Source organism: Artibeus jamaicensis, unplaced genomic scaffold, assembly GCF_021234435.1.
Source record: "Artibeus jamaicensis isolate MK-2021 breed Jamaican fruit bat unplaced genomic scaffold, CSHL_Jam_final scaffold_286, whole genome shotgun sequence".
NCBI classification, from domain to species: Eukaryota; Metazoa; Chordata; class Mammalia; order Chiroptera; family Phyllostomidae; genus Artibeus; species Artibeus jamaicensis.
This window is the reverse complement of record NW_026522034.1, coordinates 3022979-3043400: the sequence shown is the minus strand read 5'-3', so window position 1 is coordinate 3043400 and position 20422 is coordinate 3022979. Positions and strand designations below refer to the sequence as shown.

At 43.1% G+C, this 20422-nt stretch overlaps 1 non-coding gene across 1 annotated transcript; it reads left to right on the top strand.

Moving 5' to 3' along the window:
* Positions 1–5032: 5032 nt before the first annotated feature.
* LOC119046572 (small nucleolar RNA SNORA51) lies at positions 5033–5167 on the top strand. Its single transcript, XR_005082010.2, has one exon. It is a non-coding gene; the product is annotated as a small nucleolar RNA SNORA51 (small nucleolar RNA).
* Positions 5168–20422: the final 15255 nt, after the last annotated feature.

Below are 20422 nucleotides of genomic sequence, written 5' to 3'. Positions count from 1 at the left end.
TGGTGCCTTATGCACGTGACAGGCACACGGCCAGCAGAGTTGGAACCTGCCCTGGGTCTTTGGCTCCTTGTTTCTTGGTGTCCTCGTCACTTTTGCTGCACCTAAGATAGAACCTTAGTGTCTCTGCCTCCCTCCTCCTGCCACAACACACACGGGTGGGAAAGCAGACACCTAGACACCTGCTCAGCACTAGACACGCTCTACATTCTGCCCTTGACCTAAATGCTATTCTGTGGCTGCACTGAGAAGTTGCTTGTCTGCCTATTTGGAACTTGTCTGCCTTTTGGAGGGCTGGCGTCTTGCCCTCCTGCCTTCCAGGCCAGGGGTGAGTCGGACCCTGCGTGTGCCTCTAGACCACTGAGGGTAGAGGTGCTGTCAGGGGGCACCAGGAAGCCTGCTGGCTAGAACCAAATCCTCCAGCAGCTTCCAAGAGCCTTTTTTTCTATATCATTTGACATAATCGAGTGACCCTTTGAGATAAAACTGCCTTCGGGCACTGAAGGAAATATAACTAAAATGGCAGCTTTTAAGAACCAGCCTCTTTGACTGGTTTGGAGGTCGGGGTATGAGGAAGGCATGGAGAATTGGAATCCAGAGACGATCGCAAAGTTCCACTTGAATGAACATCCCTCCTCCTGTCCACATGGTCCTTCCTTTCCCTCAGCACCCTGCTAATGAATGGTGAGGCTTTCCAGTTTTAACAGCAACTGCTATCATTTACTGAGTTCTTACTGTGGGACAGCCTCTGTGCTGGACACTTTTGGGAAGACAGTTGCCCAGGAGTCCTGCTACAAAATACCTGTTTTGATAGAAGGTCACAGCAGCAGAGAAATTTGTAGATTTCCCTGATACTTCTGAAAACAGCTCTGGCTACTCAGAGCTGATTGAACCTTGTTAGCTGGAAGGAAAAAGAGATTCCCTTGGATGTGGGCCAGCTGGGGACCCCATCACTTGGGGTCTGCCACCCTATTGTGGCAGTCCTGCAGCTCTGTCACCCATATTGCATGGGCAACACAGTGATCTTTGCAGCTCTAGGTCTTTGGCTAGAGCTGAAGGGCCCAGTTCTCTGAGCTATGCCTAGAGCCTGAGTTGCATTAACCTGGCTGCTGGAGGGGCGCTGAGATTGAAAAGGTAAACACGGCTTCCCTTCTGAGGTAAAGCTCTTGAAGTTGTCATTGGGCAGAAATCTTTCTTAGAGAAGATGCTAGCTTCCCTGCTGATTGTCTTCTTCTAATTCTCACCTGAGAATAGTTTTATTTGATTTTAGAGAGACTGGGGATCAAACCTACAACCCGGGTATGTGCCCTGACTGGAGACCGAATCTGCAACCTTTTGGTGTATGGGATGGTGGTCCAACCAGCTGAGCCACTGGGCCAGGCTTTCCTGGTGATTTTTGTAGAATTCTGGGAGTTTGACAGGATAAAACATTTGGGTCTGAAATTTGTACTTTTGTTTGGCCTCTGGAGCCTATAGGCTGCTGGGACTGCTGCTGTTGGCAAGAAACCTCCGAGCCAGGGCGTAGCCTCCACACCGAACTGTCAGTTCTTCCTCCACAGGCCGATGTGGCCCTCTGGCGCTTCCCCACTGCCTCAGGGTAAGGCCCTGGCTCCTGGGCAGGATATACTTGGCCCTCTGTTATATGGCCCTTGCCTTCCTTTCTAGCTCCACCTCTTACCACACACCTACCCTGCAGGGCTCTCTGTCCATTTGCCAAACTGGACAACCTTGACAGAGTCTTGTTGCTTCTTGCCTTTGCACACGCTGCTACTTTTACTGGAAGGTCATTCCTCATCTGGCTAACTCCTCCCCATGCCTCCGGTGTGCCTAGGGGGCCACCTCCTCTGGAAAGCCTTCTCTGGCCAACGCAGGCCGGTACCTATTGTGCCCCTTTTCATTGATTATAACACAGTATTGCAGTAGTGAGTTTACTGTGTGTCCCCGTAAAACTGGGATCTGCTGGAGGGGAAGAGTTGCCCTCTTCCTCACTAAACCTGGTAAGTCGTTCCAAGCTTCTTATACTGACAAAATTTTAAAAGGTGTATCAGGGAATCGGGGGGAGGGTGGTCAGTCCTGTTCTTTTCTGAGCAAGACACACGTAACCTAGGAGCCATAAAAGCAAAGGCTGGTAAATTTGACTATAGAAAAATAATTTTGCCTAGCAGTAGCCCAAAGGCAAGGTCAAAAGACAAACAAAGTGGGGAAATTATCTGTAGTTCAGAGAACAAAGATCTAATCCCCTAATACATAAAGAACTCCTGTACATTGATTAGAAAAGTGAGTAAAGGATAAAAACAGTACATACTGACACACAACACACCCTTGACTATAAAAAGCTACTGAACTACATTCATAAGGAGAGCAGTGTAAATCAAATTACACTGAAATAAGTTTCACCTATTAGCACGAATGTGGAAAATGGGCACCTTCACATTTTGCTCTTTAGGGAGCAATCTAAAAATATCTTCCAAAAATCACATATTACCTTACCTAGAAATTCTAGGATTTGTCCCACAGAGACACTCAACATATATGACGTTATATGAGGTCCATCCAGAATGTAGCCAGCCATGAACTATGGAAAATAGAGACATTTATTGAAGAAGATAAAAGATACAAGAAACATTGTACATAGGATGAGGATGCCTCAGTCCCCTTCAAAGCAGGCACCTTGGGAGCTCACACAGTTCTCCCAGTCAGCTGTCCTGACGTATTTTCCTGAATTTTATCGATGGTCTGAAATCTCTTCCCTTTCAGGTGATTTTAGTTTAGGGAAAAGCCAGAAGTCACAGAGCACCAAATCTGGGCTGTAGGGGAGCTGAGTCATCTGGGTTTTTGATGTTTCTCAAAAAAAACTCGACAAGATGTGATGCATGAGAGGACACATTGTCATTATGAAGCTGCCAATCACCAGTTGCTCATAGCTTCGGCCTTCTGAATCATCCGAATAGTTTCTGCAGAGGAATGTTCAAGCTTAGCACAAAATTTGGTGCAGATTTGTTGCTGTACTTGCTCAGTCGTTTTGAATGTGACGGCCACACAGTGCACATGCTCACTCAACAGCATCTACCATCCTCAGTGCCTAAAACAGTGAAGTCATCATTGTTCATGCATGTACATTCCAGTCTCCTCTCCTTGGCTCTCAGATTACATTGATGTCGTGCAACATTCTCATTATAAACAATGACTGCAATGACTGGACTTTTTCCAGACAGACCTCATATTTCAGCCAGGCTATTCACTGCAGCATTGTCAATGGTAGTAAAAGACTGGAGACACCCTCACTAACAGCTGGAGATTGCTTAAATAAATTAGGGTCATTCCTACATGTAACTCTACATGGGCACAAGGCAAAGTGTGGGGAAGCTTGTATGGAGGATGTTTAAAATACATTGCTTAAAAGAAAATGTAAGATGCAGAAAATGAGTATTGCATACTAGCTGTGTATTTAAAAAGTGAGAAAAGAAGAATATGTTCATCTTGGCTTATACATGCATCAGATACCTATTGAAAAATAAACAAGAAACCAGACAATGTTTGCCACTCAGCAGGGGAACTGGCTGACTTCATTTTGAGTTTTGAGCCAGCTGAATAAATTATCTACTGCAAAAGCAGTTGAATACATGCTTTTTAAAAAAGGGCTCCTTCTTCCCTGTTACTCAGAAGTTCTTAAAAGTGACTCGGCAGGGAGACCTGGAGATTTCCATTAAGGCCCTGGAGTGGACACAGGTCTGTTTTTCTTGTCGTGAGCTAATAGAGGAAGATGGCTTTGAGGACCTCTGCATGCTTCTTACAATGCCTTTGAAGTGCCTGAACTCAGCTTATGGCTTATGGGAAGAAAACTCAAAGTTTTAAAATAATCAAAAGAGAAAACCGGAAGTGAGATTGTATGGTACAAACTTTTAAGTGCTGTGGTTCAGAATCGAAAGGGAATTAGGGTGGCCTTTTGGAGGTGTCCGAACTCAGGTGGGTGCTTCCTGGAGGCCCAGTGCAGCCGAAGCAGATAGGAAGAGTGCAGAGGTGCTGCCCCGTGCTTGATGTAGGTTCCCAAGTGCAAACTTGGACTCCATGGACTAGGGAAGCATGGTGCCTGCCGAGTGTGGTAAAAGTCAGCTGTGAGGTTTGTGGGACAGGTTGGAAAATTGAGAAGCTGGAGTCAGCGAGAAAGCCAGACGCTAAACCAGGAGGCCAGGCTGTGCCGAGGCCTTGGCCACATCTGTGGGTCTGGAGAGGGAGGGAGGGAGTGCAAAACTGAGTGACGATGTGAAAGAAAATCAGCATGATGTAAGACCAGTCCGTGTGGACAGTGGAGGAGTGAGGAACTTTATGACAGTTGTGTGTGTGTTGGGCAAGATGATTAAGTCCCCAGTGCCACCCTCTAAAAAATGCGATGCTTTGCTTACCGGTTTTTTCTCTCAGGATTGTTCAGTCTGCCTTCATGGTTCTTGGGCATTTTGTGGTGTAGAATTAGAAAAGGCCAACTGAGGTACACAACTGAGTACATGGGAAGAAAGAGGAAAGGAGTCCTGCTTCGGGATTGGTCCCAGAGTCGTCTTTGCTGTGGCAAATCAGGTAATGGGTTAAGGGAGAGGGAAACTAAAACTAGGAGAAGAGACTCCATTAACCTAGAGTGCTGAGAGGGGCCTGCATGCAGGGGGTGGCAGCAGAGCCATGTAGGTGGCCCGGAGTCGGGCCACAGCTGGGATGGGCTTGTAGCGTCTCAGAGCTGGTAAGAGGTACGAGAAGATGGGGATGGGGGTAAAAGGATTTTCAATGAATGTTGCTGAGAATTATGAGTTGGACAGAGTTTGATGTTGTTCAAGAGACCCAAGTAAAGATTGGGGTTCCTGCCCTGGCTGGTGTGGTTGAGTGGATTGAGTGCCGGCCTGGAAACCAAAGGGTCACTGGTTCGATTCCCAGTCATGACACATGCCTGGGTCGTAGGCCCGGCCCCCGGTTGGTGGGGCGGGGGGCACATGAGAGGCAACCACCCATTGATGTTCCTCTCCCTCTCTCTAAAAATAAATAAAAATTAGGCCTCCTGGTGCTTACCACAGTCTGTGTTCTTACACTGCCTGTACAGGAGGAGGAGGAGGTAGAGTGAACCCACCCCATGAACACCTCAGCGCAGGCCCTTTGCCTGGTCTGTATTGTGAATGGGGGGACACAGAAAATAATTAATTAAAATAAATAAATTTAAAACATCACCCTGGCTGGTGTGGCTCAGTGGATTGAGTGTGGACCTGCAAAGTAAGGGGTCACTGGTTCAATTCCCAGTCTGGTCACGTGCCTGGGTTGAGGGCCAGGTCCCCAGTAGGGGGCGTGCAAGAGGCAACTGCACATTGTTGTTTCTCCCCCTCTCATTCTCCCTCCCTTCCGCTCTAAAAAAAAAAAAATCTTTTTAAAAATTAAAAATCTTTTAAAAACCTTTTAGGTTCCTTTACCAGTGTGTGGTTCTTTCACACGATCTGTACAGTATTGAGCCACAGGGAGCCCCAGATTACATTCGGGTTATATATGTGTGATGCATTCTGTGGACTGCAGGGTTTTCTTGATCTTATTTTGCCCTCCTAACTCAGCAGCATCATGATAGGCTCAACTAAGATATTCAATTTCATTTTATACATGGGAATACCAGGGTCAGTCACCCTTTCTCTTTCTGCCCTACAGCTACCAAAGAGGTTGCTGCTGCCCCAGAACTAGGTCCCCCAATTCACTGGCATTTACCTCCTGAAACACCCTAACACCACACACCACACACCATCAACACATACCATATACCACCACCAGCACACACTCAGTAGTACCACATGCCACACACAGCGCCAGCATCACACACAATTACCACACACTATTACCATACACACCACCACCCCACCACCACACACACCACTGCCACCACCACCACATAACCACACATGCCACCACCACACAGCACACGTAACGTGCCATATACTACACACCACCGCCACATACCACCACCACATATGACACAGCCCAGTAAGTACCAGCACCACAACACAACCACCACCACCACACACAACACCTACCACTACTACCACACACAACATATGTTAACCACTACCACGACCACTAAAACCAGATACCTGGTTTTTTAGTCCCAATTTAGTGGCTGCTTCACTGCCTTTTTCTTCCTGAAGCTTCCTTCATACATATTTTCTAGGGAAGCACAAAAATCTGAAATGTCATACAACTACCTCTGTACAAAGAACCCTGGAGTCAGATCCTAGTGACTGACAGGTTGTTTATCCTGTGACCTTCCTGGTGGAACCAAATATTCTACAATATTCAAGGCAGGTTTGGTACCACCTAAGGCAAGGCAAGGGGCAGGATCCGGCCAGAACTGCTGTCTGATAGCAAAGGAATGTTGGGAGTAGGAAAGTGTGAGGGCAAGAGGCAGATGGTACGTTTGAGCTTCAGGGCCTTTGGATGACATGCTGATAATCCAGGTGTAATCTGGGAACGTCATCCCCTTGCTGCAATGACCTGGTCTCATGGTGATTTTATCTGCTGAGAGTATGTGGTTACCTTTGGCCTGTTAGCCCACATAGCAAGTCCCTGGGGATTGAAGGCCCTGCAGACTCCCTTTTGGCTTTCTGGATTCCTGGAAGAGCGTGTAGAGTTCAAAGTTACCTTTGTTTGCTTGGGCAAAGTAGGTGAAGGCTGAGGGGTTCACACTGAGAGTGAGGTGAAAATCATTTCTTGTTCTCTGGAGAAATCATGGCTTAGGAGCTCATGTCCCCTTGGAACTTCTAAAAATTGTACTTGTGCCTCAGTAGATTGGGCAGTGGCCTGTCACCAGTTCAATTTCTGGTCAGGGCACATGCCTGAGTTGTGGGCCAGGTTCCTGGTTGGGGTGTGTGAGAGACAACTGATTGAGATGTTTTTCTCACACATCAATGTTTCTTTTCTCTTTCTCCCTTCCTCCCCCCTCTCTAGAAATGAGTAAGTAAAATCTTTAAAAAATAAAAATTGTACCCTTGGCAGGGTGAAAATGGAATTCTGGAGCTCCTCTCCTGGGGAGAAGTTGGCATGATGCGAACCCGGGAGAGAAGGCCATAGAAGGGAACTCATGTTTATCTGGCACCAGGCCTGTACCAGACGTGAGCTTTCCATACCACTCTCCTAACAGTTCTTCAAAATAGGCATTGCTATCTCCACTAAAAAAAAATAAGAACCTGAGACTCAGAAAGAAGAGTATAAAAATTGTACTAACTACAAACTAAAATATGGCCTCTAAGAGGGGAGAATAGAAATGGGTGATGCTGTTCACACAGGCCAGACTTGAGTTGGGAGTAGAGAGGTACAGGTAGGCTGACCATGTATTTTGTTGTCCAAAGTGGGCCCTTCTGAGGATGAAAAGGGACAATAAATTTGCCAGGACAATAGGCATCGGTTGGGTCTGTCTTGGGCAAATTGGGATGTGTAGTTACCCTACGTACAGAGCACCAGAGGGAAGTACGGCTCAGCAACCATGCCCTGGGAATTAACAGCCACCATTTATTATGTAATCCTCATAGTAATTCCTAAGGTAGATTTTTTTGTTCCCTTTTGACGGATGAGAAAACTGAGGCTGAAAGGAGTACTTACTTTCTGAAGGTCTCACAGCTCTAAAGTGGGGAAGCTGTGCCGTCTCCAAGCCCTTGCTCTTTTTGTGGGTCACGCTGCCTCTCAGGTTTAGGATCTTTGGAGGAAGACCAGAGGGAAAAAAACAACTGGAGAAAGAGATAGAGGCTTTTTGGTCTTGAAGTGTGACAGTCCATTTCCCAGGCCATCCCTGCAGTTTCTATGTGGCCTCTTCTGGGACAGGCATGTGAGCAGCATCTGGGGAAGGAGAGTGTGTGTGTGACGGAGGCTGGGGCACACTGGAGGCCCCAAAGTCTTCTGTAGTCTTCTCTGATCTTCCTGGACCTTCAGAGGAGCAGTGGCCAAAGCAGGGGATTTCTAGGAAAAACAGGTCATTCACTGAGTTGCCCCATCTCTATGATCAATGAACAGGAACACTGAGAAATTGAATGGTAGATATTTCAGAGCCAGGACTGTATCCCTAGTCTACAGATTCTGCTGTGACTCCAGCTCAGTCCCTCTGGGGCTCCTGGAGAGACTGTGGTAGTCTAGACACAGGTATACTCTAGGTTGAAGGGCAGAAAGTCTGTAAGATCATACACGTGTAGAAGGTTTGTGAGCTTCTTCAGGATTAGTTCTTGATGTGTTCACCAGCCAGCCTGACATTCAGGGTGGGTCAGTGGCCATAATACCAACAATGGAGGGCCTGGTCCAAAGCTCAGATGGCCTTTGCAGGCCCCTTGACTTTTTTTAAATTCTCACCTGGGAACATATATATTTTTTTTCATTGCTTTGGAATCATTGATGTAATAGAAAAACATCTATCAGTTGCCTCTCATAGGCTCCCTGACTGGAGATTGAACACACAGCCTGGGTATGTGCCCTGACTGGGAAATGAACCCACAACTTTTCAGTGTATGGGGCGATGCTCCAACCAACTGAGATACACAGGCCAGAGCCAGGCCTCTTGACTTACTGCATCACAGGTAGATGGGCAAGGAGTTGGCTGCCGATCATGCAGTCAGGCAGACCACACCACCTGCACAGACTCGGGCTTGGGCAGGCTGCAGGCTGACAAGAAAAGGAAAGTCCCTGCCCATAGGGATGCCAGTCTACCTGGGTACCTCACACAAGTACAGTATGCCAGGCCTCTGCAAGCCAATGGTGCATCATCAGGGGCTGATTATGTTTCTTTATTCCTTTATTTATTAAAAAACTTAATCCTGGCTGGTGTAGCTCAGTGGATTGAGTGCAGGCCTGCGAATCAAGGGGTTGCAGTTCAATTCCCCGTCAGGGCACGTGCCTGGGTTGCGGGCCAGGTCCCCAGGAGGGGGCGTGTGAAAGGCAATGACACACTGGTGTTTCCCTCTCTTCCCCCTTTCCTTCCCCGCTCTCTGAAAATAAATAAATAAAATCTTTATGAAAAAAGAATGCTCATTTAAAAATATATATAAACAAGAAATCTTTGGAAATTAATAGACTTTATAAACAGAAGGAAAATACCATATGATTTCACTCATATAGACTCTAAAGAGCAAAAGAACAAACAGAATAGAAACAGACTCATAGATACAGAGTACACTGATGGTTGCAAGATGGGAGGGGGTCAAGGGGCTGAGTGAAAAAGAGGACAGGGTTGAGAAGTACAAATTGGTAGTTACAAAATAGTCACAGGGTTGTAAAGCACAGTATAGGGAATATGGTCAATAACATTGTAGTAACCAAGTATGGTGCTGGGCAGGTACTTAAAATGTTGGGATTGACCTCATGGCAATGTATGAGGTGTTGTGCAGGGGCAGACTCCAGAAAAAGGTTTGATGTCTGTCAAGATTTTCCTTTGTGTATAATGCTTGTGTGTTGTAGACTGCTCTGCCTGATTTTAGGAATTGTATCTCTACCCCCTTGTGGCTAAGGGCCAGAGACGACCTATGGAATGCCAGCCGCAGGAGACAAATCCTGTCTCTGGTAGCAAACGCTGCCTCAGTTCCTCTCCCTGCCCCCAGAGCTTGGTCAGAAGTCAATGACGGGTAAGACCCCTCACAGCGGGGGGGCAACCTAAGCCAGACTTGATCACCTGGGAGGCCTTCATGGAAGGACTTGAAGGGGGCTGCAACAGAGAGCAGTGGACTCTCGTCCCCTGGCTTTGTCAAAGCCTGAGTCCCCATGTCCCCTGGGAGATGCGCTTCCTGGCTCTAATCCCCTTAAGCCTGAATACCTGATGGGGAGAGGTACAGCTCCTTGCCTTGCTAGAGCCTGCCCTGGGGAATAATCTGGCACCAGAAAGACTTGCTGATAAACCTGTGAAATCTGCTCTGCTAAGAGTACTTTCATTCATATGATAAAGGTCCAAGAGGAAATGAGTATGTCTCCCAAGTTTCTGCAACTCTCTTCCTGACAGACACTCACTCAGACTGAAACCCTCAGACCTCTTTGAAATGTTATCTATTGTTTGATCCTTGCCGCCCTGTATTCCTGTGTATTACAACCCAATAAAAGGCTATGGAAAAAGGCGCTCAGGGCCTTTTTCTGCTCGGAGAAACTGGCCGCTGCTGGCCTCTTTCTCCCCAGAGAAACTGGCCACAGCCCACGCCTCCATCCCCAAACAGATCTCATCGCTTCTCAGCCATATTTATTCACTCATGGGTGTCCATGGCACCAGGGGGACCTCGCGAAAGTAGTCACCCCTACACTTGTGGAGCTAATTGACTCATGATCTGAATGGTCTACACCACTGGGTATGTTGGTTCTGGGACAACTTGGGAGGGAGTCCAGGCCTGGTGATGTCAGGTGCTGCCTGTGACCGGCCCTGGGCTACTGTTTGGAGCTACAAAGGGATCCACAGTTTGTGACTGCCTCTACTGGGCCTGGGTGTGCATGAGAGGGACCTAGTTGTGCACCAAGACTCTGGTTTCCACCAGGACCACCCCTGGGGACAGGTCAGCAAAAGGCCCAAGGCTCCCTGAGATCCACACTCACCTGTTAACTGCCTTTTAAGCTCAGTCACTGTAAGAGCTGTGCTAAGGGCCACCAGCAATCAAGACTCAACTACAACAGGAGGGCTCAAATAACCTACAGAAGGGACATTTCTGGAGCACCCCGCTCAGGTGATCAGGGAGACTGCACAGAGTCCCGCAGACACCTACTATTTAAGGCCACCATACCAAGGCATAGAAGATCTACCTAATACACAAAAACAAATACAGAGGCGCCAAAATAGGGAGACAAAGAAACATGCCCCAAATAAAAGAAAAGGAGAAATCTCAGAAAAAGAACTAAATGATATGGAGGCAAGTAAGCCACCAGATACAGCATTAAAACAATGGTTATAAGGATGCTCAAGGAACTTAATGAGAATCTCACTAAAGTGAGAGAAAACATAAAATAAGACATAGAAACCATAAACAGAAGCAGGTAGAAATGAAAATACAACATCTGAAATGAAGAATATACTAGAAGAAATCAACAGCAAGTTAGGTAAAGCAGAGAATTGACAGCAATCGACAAAGTAGCAGAAAACACCCAATCAGAGAAGCAGAAGCAAACGCAAAAAAGATTTTTAAAAATTGAGGCTAGTCTAAGACACTTCTGAGACAACCTGAAGTGTAACAACATCCAAATCATTGGTGTACGAGAAGCAAAAGAGAGAAAGCAAGGTATTGATAACCTATTTGAAGAAATAATGGAAGAAAACTTTTCTAACCTGGTAAAAGAAAAAGACACACAGGTCTAAGAAGTGCCCAGTCTCAAACAAGATAAACCCAAAGAGGCTCATTCCAAGATATATCATAATTAAAATGCCACAGGTTAAAGACAGAATCATAAAGGCAGTAAGAAAAGTAGTTACTTACCTCTGGGGGCTGGTGTGGCATAAGCTTTTCAACTGTTTTCCCAATAGAAATTTTTCAGGTCAGAAGGGATTGAAAAGAAATATTCAAAGTGATGAAAAGCAAGGGCCTACAACCCAAATTACTCTACCTACCAAGGCTATCATTTAGAAACGAAGGAGAAATTAAAAACTTCCCAGAAAAGAAAAGGCTAAGCAAGTTTATTACTACCAAACCAGTATGTTAAAGGGTTGTCTTTAGGAAGAAGGGAAAAAATGAGAAGAAGCCCTGTCTGGTGTGGCTCAGTGAATTGAGTGCTGGACTGTAAACCAAAGGGTCCCTGGTTTCATCCCCAGTTAGGGCACATGCCTGGGTTGAGGGCCAGTTCCCCAGTAGGGGGCATGTGAGAGGCAACCACACATTGATGTTTCTCTCCCTCTCTCTTTATCCTTCCTTTCCCCTCTCTCTAAAAAATAAATAATGTTTATTTATTTGTTTTTTAAAATGTTTAAAAAGGGAGGAACATAGTTATAAAGAATAAAATGCCAATAAATATGTACCTGTTAATAATCACTTTAAATATAAATGGATTAAATGCTCCAATCAAAAGACATAGGATAGCTGAATGGATAAGAAAACAAGACCCATAAAAGCAAGATACATTATCTACAACAGACCCACCTCAGAATGAAAGATACACACAGACTGAAACTAGAGGGATGGAAAAAGATATTTCATGCAGTGGAAACAATAAAGAAGCTGGGATAGCAATATTTATATCACATAAAATGGACTTTAAGGCTATACAGTAAGAGACACAGAAGGACACTACATAATGATAAAAGGACTGATCCAAAAAGAGGATGTAATCCTTGTGAACATTTATTTACCCATCATAGGAACACCTAAATAAATAAAGCAATTATTGAAGGATACAAAGAGATTGACCATCATGTAATCATAGTAGGGGATTTTAACACTTCATTGAAGTCAGTAGATAGATCTTCAAGACAAAAGATCAACAAGGAAACGGCAGCTTTAAGTGACATGCTAGACTAGATGGACTTAATTGATATTTTCAGAGCATTTTACCCCAAAACAGCAGAATATACATTCTTTTCAAGTGCATATGGAACATTTTCTAGGATAGACTACATGTGAGGGCACAAAACAAGTCTGAATAAATTTAAGAAGATTTAAATCATGTGAAGCATCCTTTCTGACCATAATGGCATGAAACTAGAAATTAATTACAAAAAAAAGAGACAAAACCTGAAAAACACACAAAGACATGGAGGCTAAATAACATGTTTCTAAACAATGAATGGGTTAACAATGACATCAAAGAAGATATCAGAAGTTACCTTGAGACAAATGAAAAAGAACACAAAACAACCCAAAATCTATGGGACACAGCAAAAACATTCCAAGGAGGGAAGTTCAAAGCAATACAGATCTACCTTAAGAAGCAAGAAAAATCTCAAACAATTAAACTTACACCTAAAGGAATTGAAAAGAGAACGACAAAGCACAGAGAGAACAACAAAGCACAAACTGAGTGGAAAAAAGGAAATAATTATGGTTAGAATGGAAATAAATGACAGAGACTAAAAATACATACAAAAGGTCAATGAGACTAGAAGCTGGTTTGTTGAAAAGATAAATAAAATTGACAAACCTTTAACCAGACTCATCAAGAAAAAAGAGAGGACCAAAATAAATAAAATCAGAAATGAAAGAAAAACAACTGACACCACAAGTACCAAAGATTCCAAGAAATTATCACAAACAACTACTTTATTTTGCCATGTATAATGCGCATTTTTTTTGCCCAAATTTTTTAGGGAAAAATAAGGATGCACATTATACATGGGTATAATGATTACATATCATGGGTGTAATAATGGGTAGATAATCCCGTGTATAATGTGCACAAAATGTGGGTGTGCATTATACACAGCAAAATACACTATATGCCAACAAATTAAACAATCTGGAAAAAAAATGGATAAATTTCTAGAAACACAATCTTCCAAGGCTGAATCAGGAGGAAACAAAACATCCAAACAGACAAATTACTACTAATTAAATCAAAGTAGTAATAAAAAAAAATTCACAACAAACAAAAGTCCTGGACCAGATGACTTTACAGGTGCATTTTACTAGTCATTAAAAAAAGAGCTAATACCTACTCTTCTCAAACTATTCCAAAAAAACTTCAAGGGGAGGAAAGACTAGCAAGCTCATCTTACAAGGCCATCATTGTCCTAATTGTAAAACCAGATAGAGACACTAAAAGGAAAGAAAATTATAGGTCAATATCACTGATGAACATAGATGCAAAAATCCTCAAGAAAATATTAGTAAACTGAATACGAAATTCATTAAAAACATAATACACCATGAGTAGGCAGAATTTCTTCCTGGGATGCAAGGTTGGTACAATACCAACAAATCAATTATGATACATCACATAAAATAAAGGGTAAAAACCAAATGATTATAACAATAGGTGCAGAAAAAGCATTTGACAAAATCCAGCATGCTTTTGTGATAAAAATTCTCAGCAAAGTAGAACTAGAGGGAAGATACCTCAATAAAGACCATATATAATAAATTCTCACCTAACTATATACCCAACAGGAAAATACTAAGAGTGTTTCCCTTAAGATCAGTAACAAAAGAGGAAACTTTTCCACTTTTATTCAACATAGTACTGGAAGTCCTAGCTACAGCAATCAGACAAGAAATAAAAGGAATCCAAACTGGAAAGGAAGTAGTAAAATAGTCACTATTTGTAAATGACATAATACTATATAGAAAGAACCCTAAAGACTCCACAAAAAAACCTATTAGAACTGATAAGTAAATTTAGTAAAGTAGCAGGATACAAAATTAATATTCAGAAATCAGTTTTATTTTCTATACAACAGAAATAAACTATCAGGAAAGGACACTAAGAAAACAATTCCATTTACAATAGCATTAAACAAACAAACAAACAAACAAAAACACCCAGCCCTGGCTGGTGTAGCTCAGTGGATTGAACACAGGCCTGCGACCCAGAGGATCGTGATTCGATTCCTGGTCAGGCCACATGCCTGGGTTGCAGGCCAGTTCCCAGCAGGGGACACACAAGAGGCAACCATACATTGATATTTCTCTCCCTCTCTCCTTCCCTTCCCCTCTAAAGATAAATAAATAAAATGTTTAAAAAAAAAAACCCAACAACTCTATAAGTAAGTTTATCCAAGGAGGTAAAAGACATGTACTCAAAAAATTATAAGGCACTGAAGAAAGAAATCAAAGAAGGTACAAATAAATGGAAGCCTATACTGTACTGTGTTCGTGTATAAAAAGAAGTGACATTATTAATATGTCCATACTACCCATACTAACCAAAACAATGTATAGATTCAATGAAATTCCTATCAAAATAACAATGGCATCTTTCACAGACTAAAAAAAGTAATCCAGAGGACTTCCGCCAAGATGGAGACGTAGGTGGAGGAAACACCTCGCCTCTGTGCACAACCAAATCTAAGAACAACTATTTTTAACAGCAGTCACAACCAAGCCACACGGAAAATCGACAATACAGAGTCCAAAGGACAACTAGATACTCAGCTGGACCGGTACGAGGAGCGAGGCCAGCAGCGGAGCAGGTTAGCAAGAAAAAATTCCCGGGGCGGTGCGCGGTGCGCCAGGCAACCGAGGGCGTTGATCTCGAGCGAGCTGGCTGCCGGAGCGCACAGCGGGTTGGTCCGTGGGTCGCGCGCATCTACGTGCGGAGAAACCAGTGAGAAGGGAAGCCGGTGCGGAGCAGCAGGCTCGCACAATTCCGATCGGATAAACAAGCCCGAGGCGCGTGGAGTGACTGAACGGGCTGGGCTAGCGGAGAGGACCGCCATTGCTCCCTCTCTGACCACGCCCCCACACACAGCGTCACAAACCAGCGACCTGGGTCGCCCCGTCCTGGTAAACAACTAAGGCTTCGCTCCGCTCACTTAACAGCACGAATAGACCAAAAATGGCTCTGGGACAACTCAGAGCCCCAGAACCGATAGACCTAAGTGATGAAGAAATAGCCAGTCTTTCAGATGCACAGTTCAAAACACTGGTTATCAGGATCCTTACAGAACTGGTGGATTTTAGTCACAAATTAGAGAAACATATGGAAGCTAAACTAATTGAAATAAATGGTGATACAAAGGATGCCAATAGTAATGGAAAGAAAATTGGGACTCAAATCAAGGGAGTGGACCAGAAGGAAGAAAAAAATGATCAAACAGAAAGGAATGAAGAAATAAGAATTCAGAAAAATGAGGAGAAGCTTAGGAACCTCCAAGACATCTTTAAACGTTCCAACATCCGAATTATAGGGGTACCAGAAGGGGGAAAGGCACAGCCACAACTGGAACACTTATTTGAACAAATAATAAAGGAGAATTTCCCCAAGATGGCAAAGGAAATAGACTTCCAAGAAATCCAGGAAGCTCAGAGAGTCCCAAAGAAGTTGGACTCAAGAAGGAACACACCAAGGCACATCATAATTACATTAGCCAAGATTAAAATGAAGGAGAGAATCCTAGAAGCAGCAAGAGCTAAGGGGACAGTCACCTACAAAGGAGTTCCCATCAGACTGTCAGCTGATTTCTCAAAAGAGACCTTACAGGCAAGAAGAGGCTGGAAAGAGGTATTCCAAGTCATGAAATCTAAAGACCTACAACCAAGATTGCTCTACCCAGCAAAACTTTCATTTAGAATGGAAGGACAGATAAAGTGCTTCTCAGATAAGACCAAATTCAAGGAGTTCATCATCACCAAGCCCTTATTATATGAAATGTTAAAGGGACTTACCTAAGAAAAAGAAGATAAAAAAGATGAACAGTGAAAGGACAGCAAACTCACAGTTATTAAGAACCACACCTAAAACAAAAGCAAACTAAGAGGACAGCTAGATCAGGAGCAGAACCATAGAAATGAAGATCTCAAGGAGGGTTAGCAACAGGGGAGTGGGAGGAGGGGAAGGGGGGAAGAAGGTACAGAAAATAAGTAGCATAGACAGTAGATAGAAAATAGATAGGGGGGAGGGTAAGAATAGTAGGGGAAATACAGAATCTAAGGAATTTGAGACACGTGTTCATGAACTAAAGGGGGAAATGGTGGGGGAGGGGTATGCAGGGTGGAGGGGAATGGAGGGGGGAATAGAGCAAATGTAATGGCATAATCAATAAAAAAAGTTAAAAAAACACTTTAAAAAAAAAAGTAATCCAAAAAGTTACATAGAACCACAAAAATCTTTGAATAGCCTAAGCAATCTTGAGAAAGAACAAAGTTGTAGGTCTCACACTACCAGGTGTGAAAATACACTAGAAGATGATAGTTACTAAAACAGCATGGTAATGGTATAAAAACAGACATGTAGATAATAGAACAAAATAACCCAGAAATAAACCTATGCCTGTATGGTCGATTAATATTTGACAAAGGAGGCAAGAACATATAGTGGGTAAAGATGGTCTGTTCAATAAACGGTGCTTGGAAAACTGGACAGATAACATGAAAAACAATGAAACCAGACCATTGTCTTATTCCATATACCAGAATAAGCTCAAAATGTATTAAAGACTTAATGTTAGACTCAAAACCATAAAGATCCTATAAGAAAACATAGGCCATAAATCTGACATTTCTCATAGCAATATTTTTTCTCATATATTTCCTCAGACAAGGGAAACAAAAGAAAAAATAAACAAATGGGATTACTTTAAACTAGAAAGTTTTTACACAGCAAAGGAACTCATCAGAAAAGATGAAAAGACAATGTACTAAATGAGAACATATTCACCAATAATATATCTGGTAAGGGATTAATATCTAAAATCTTTAAAGAAGTTATACTGTTCAATGACAAAAAAAGCAAACAAAGGCCTGAATAAAACACTTCTTCAAAGAGGACATACAGATGGACAATAGACATATGAAAGGATGTTCAACACCAATAATCATCAGAAAAAATGCAAATTTAAACCACAATGAAATATTACCTCATACCTGCTAGAATAGCTATCATCTATAAGTCAACAAACAACTGTTGGCAGGGATATGGGAAAAAGGGAACCCTTGTGCACTGTTGACAGAAATGCATATTGGTACAGCCACTATGGAAAACAATATGGAGTTCCCTCAAAAAATTAAAAATGGAACTGCCTTGCCCTGGTGTGTGTGGCTTATTGGGTTGAGTGCCAGCTGGCTAACCAAAGGGTTGCCAGTTCGATTCCCAGTCAGGGCACATGCCTGGGGTGCAGGCCAGGTTCCCAGTAGGGGGTGCATGAGAGGTAACCACACACTGATGTTTCTCTCCCTCTCTTCCTCCCTTCCTCTCTCTCTTTCAAAATAAATAAAATATTTTTAAAAATGGAACTGCCTTATGACTAGTGATTTCATTTCTGGGGATTTATTTAAAGAAACCTCAAACACTAATTCAATATAATATATGTACCCCATGTTCATTGCAGCATTATTTAGCCCAGATCTGGAAGCAATCCAAGAGCCCATCAATAGACGAGAAGGTAAAAACTTGTGGTACATATCTACAATGGAGTATTACTTGGCCGTTAAAAAAGAAGAAGAAACTCGTACCATTTGTGACAGCATGGTTGGACCTAGTAGGTTTATGCTCAGTGAAACATGTCAATCAGAAAGAAACAGATGCCATATGATTTCACTTAGATGTAGAATCCAAAGAACAAAATAAATGAATAAACAAAATTAAACCAGACTCTTAACACAGACAGCAGACTGGTCATTTCCAGAGGGGAGGGTTGTTGGGGGACTCAGTAAAAGAGGTGAAGGGATTAAATACAAATTGGCAATTACAAAACAGTCACAGGAATATAGAGTGAAGCATAGGAGATATAGTCAATAATATTCCAATAACTATGTATAGTGCCAGTTGAGTACTGGAAATATCAAGGAGAAAACTTTGTGAAGTGTATGATTTTCTGACCACTAAGTCGTACACCTGAAACTAATACAAAATAAAATGGAAAGAAAAAAAGCATTTGTATAAAACAATGTCTTTAATTTTATTGTTGAGTGTATAACATATAGAATGTTGATATAGTCAACAATAATAGCACAAAGGAGGTGGGTGGAAACAAAGGGTATTAGAGTAAGGATGGTACCTTGAATCCAAATGAAAAATGAACAAAAGGACAAATGAAGAGAGCCAGAATTGGTAAATAACAAACTAAAAATATGTACTTGCTCTTCTTCTCTTTGCTTCTTAAAAAACATACAAATATGTATATAATTATTATAACAATTTATTGTTGGATTTGTAACTTATATAGATATATGTGTTATATAATATATAAACATATGAGGTATGTCTAGAAGGTATGCAGCCATGTAATATGAAAAATAGAGACATTTATTGAAGCAGATACAAGAAACATTGTGCACTTGACAATGACACCTCAGTCTCCTTCAAAGTAGGCACCTTGAGACCTCACACTTCTCCTAATTGCCATCAGCTGCCCCATTGTATTGTCCTGAATTTCATCAATGGTCTGAAATCTCTTCCCTTTCAAAGTTGATTTTAGTTTTGGGAAAAGCCAGAAGTCACAGGGCACCAAATCTAGGCCATGGAAGGGCTGAGTCACCTGGGTGATTTGATGTTTTGCAAAAAAACTCTGCACAAGATGTAATGCATGAGTGGACGCATTATTGTGATGAAGCTACCAATCCAGTTGCTCATAGCTGCGGCCTTTTGAATCATCTGAATAGTTACCACAGAGGAATGTTCAAGCTTAATGCAAAATTTTATGCAGATTTGTTGCTCTGCTGTTATTTTTTTTAAGGTTTTATTTATTTTATTTTTAGAGAGAGGAGTAGGGAGAGAGAAAGAGAGGAAGAAAAACATCATTGTGTGGTTGCCTCTCACATGGCCCCTACTGGGGACCTGACCCTCAACCCAGGCATGTGCCCTGACTGAGAATCAAACCATCACTCAGTTATTTTGAATGCAACAGCCACACAGTACACATACTCAAGGGCATCTACCACCGCCCGCCCCGACTAGTACAGTGAAGTCACCATTGTTCATGCATTCGCATTCCAGTCCACTGTCCTTGGCTGCTAAGTTACACTGATATCACAAAAACCATTCTCATTATATTAAAAATGACTGAACTTTCTTCAGAGTTGTATATGTAATATATAATACCAATAATAGCACAATAAAGAGGGAGTAAAGCTGTATAAAAGCAACTTTTTAATTTAGAATTAGGTTAGAATAAATCTGACTATATTCTGATATCTTAACATGTATATGGTGGATACTAGAGCAATCACCGGACTTCCACCAAGATGGAGAAGTAGGTGGAGGTTCCACCTCACCTCTGTGCACAACCCAATCTAAGAACAACTATTTTTAACAGCAGTCACAACCAAGCCACACAGAAAATCGACAATACGGAGTCCAAAGGACAACTAGATACTCGGCTGGACCGGAACGAGGAGCGAGGCCAGCAGCGGAGCAGGTTAGCAAGAAAAAATTCCCGGGGCGGTGCGCGGTGCATGCAGGCAACCTAGGGCTGATTGCCAGCGAGCTGGCTGCCGGAGCGCACAGGGAAGAGGCGCGGTGGGTCGGTCGGTCACGCACATTTACGTGCGGAGAAACCAGTGAGAAGGGAAACCCGCGTGGTGCAGCAGGCTCGCAAAATTAGGATTGGATAAGCAAGCCCGAGGCGTTTGAGTGACTGGATGCGCTGGGCTAGCGGAGAGGAAGCCATTGCTCCCTCTCTGACCCCGCCCACACACACAGCGTCACAAACCAGCGACCTGGGTCGCCCCGTCCTGGTAAACAACTAAGGCTTCGCTCCGCTCACTTAACAGCACGAATAGACCAAAAATGGCTCTAGGACAACTCAGAGCCCCAGAACTGATAGACCTAAGTGATGAAGAAATAGCCAGTCTTTCAGATGCACAGTTCAAAACACTGGTTA